General features: G+C 33.8%; 1 long non-coding RNA gene across 1 annotated transcript; it reads right to left on the bottom strand.

The window, feature by feature from the left end:
* Nucleotides 1–844: 844 nt before the first annotated feature.
* Nucleotides 845–1,243, bottom strand: LOC134212869 (uncharacterized). The gene is made up of 3 exons (XR_009979362.1): nt 1,088–1,243; nt 962–1,029; nt 845–909 (listed from the first exon to the last, which is right to left on the bottom strand). It is a non-coding gene; the product is annotated as an uncharacterized LOC134212869 (long non-coding RNA).
* Nucleotides 1,244–1,819: the final 576 nt, after the last annotated feature.

The following is a 1,819-nucleotide window of genomic DNA, read 5'->3' as shown; positions in this document are numbered from 1 at the left end:
GATGGTGATCGCTCGAAAGTTCTCACACTCCAGTTTGTCGCCTTTCTTGTAGATGGGGCATATAACCCCTTCCTTCCACTCCTCCGGCCATTGTCGTAGGTCGTTTTATAATTTGCTATGATAATTTTGAATAATTATGTTAGGTTACCCTAAAAATCAATATTTTGATTGTAACTTTTAGTTTTCATTTTATCGAATCGACGTCTTCTACAAAAATTAGAGCATTAAAAATGCACATTTTGGTTACATAACCGAGTGAATTAATTGGTGGATTGCAAAGATATCACTGTTTTTCTTGGAAGAAATCCGTTGGTTTCAAATGCCTGTATTTTTGAATGGGGAAAAGGGATCCATTTTCTCTGGGTTAAACAGAGGAAGGGCTATTTTGGTATTGGGGAATTTGAGGTTTTTCCATCATTTAAAAAATCGCTCTACGCGTACGAGGAAATCTAAATCATCAGTTCTAAGTGTTAAAAACCGAAAATTATGCCCAATTCGTCAAAACAAAATGTTTATAGTAATCATAACTTCCTTTTATATTTCCAGCGCATCTTCACTTAATATATCGATTGGTAGAATAACATGTTCAATAATATCAACGTGACAACTTTTCTGAACAGACCATAATCGTAGGTTGTTTACATCACTTGTTCAATCGATTTTACTTTAAAATCCTTCAAAAGGGTGGTATTGTTGCTTATGCAACAGATGAAACGCTATTCCGTAATCTTCAATCGGTTTATTATGGCGCGAATATGCAGGACACGATTAAAATTTAAAGCATAAGAGAAACTAAATTCATAATTCTTCTCCAAGAGTAATGGTCACCTACTTACGTTTGTACGTTTCCTTGGTTTTCTACGTAACGATCGATTGACACCGATTAGGGTCGTATAGCCAAATCTAGTTCTAAGTACAACAATTAGTAAGTGCTTTCTCTCACTGATTTACAGCTATTTACCTTAGTTATAACTCGTAAGTATCGAAACGAAAGGAACGAAACTATGAACGATCTTCTGGCATGATAACCTACAATTTTGTGAGTTACATGAATTCTACGTTTGGACATAAGCCAGGAATATCTTACCACTATAGAATCTTAATAATTCACTATAGATTCTGTAGAAAAACTATTCTAGGTTTTGAAATTCAAGTGGTATTAACTTAGGAGTTGTTAACTGAAAAAATATACTTTTCGAGCAACAATTTTAGCGAACAATCAGAACACGACAGTATGGTTCAATTCAGTCTATCTTTTCGACTTCTCACTCTATTCTATCCGTAACAGTGCATGGCAATTATCTATATCTGTCATCGTATCGTGTACGGCGATTAAAGGTATGCTATTCATATCGGTGTTGTAGTAGGTGCGTTGTTACGCAAAGGGCGTACGCAACAGGTATGGAAAATTAGGTTTTTCGAGTGTAATTTTTTCATTTAATTTTTGTCTAGATATACAATCCACCAGTGAATTCACTCGGTTATGTAACCAAAATGTGCAGTTTTATATGCTCTAAAACTTTGTAAAGACGTCGATTCGATAAAAATGAAAACTAAAAAGTTACAATCAAAACATTGATTTTTTAGGGTCACCCTAACATAACTATTCAAAATTATCATAACAAATGATATAAACGACTTACGACAATGGTTTCTTCAGCATAGTGCCTCAAATTTAAATAAGGAACAACTCTCTAGAACTTCGTACAATGCTAAAATTAAAAATATAGAAGTTAGAAATTTTATCTCAAAATGTAGTGGAGCCACCCTATTGCAACAAACTTCAAAATAAAGCTTAAATAATAAGCTTTGACATTGC

This window comes from Armigeres subalbatus, chromosome 1 (genome assembly GCF_024139115.2).
Source record: "Armigeres subalbatus isolate Guangzhou_Male chromosome 1, GZ_Asu_2, whole genome shotgun sequence".
Taxonomy (NCBI): domain Eukaryota; kingdom Metazoa; phylum Arthropoda; class Insecta; order Diptera; family Culicidae; genus Armigeres; species Armigeres subalbatus.
Note: the sequence above shows the minus strand (reverse complement) of the source record. Positions and strands in the feature narration are given on the sequence as shown.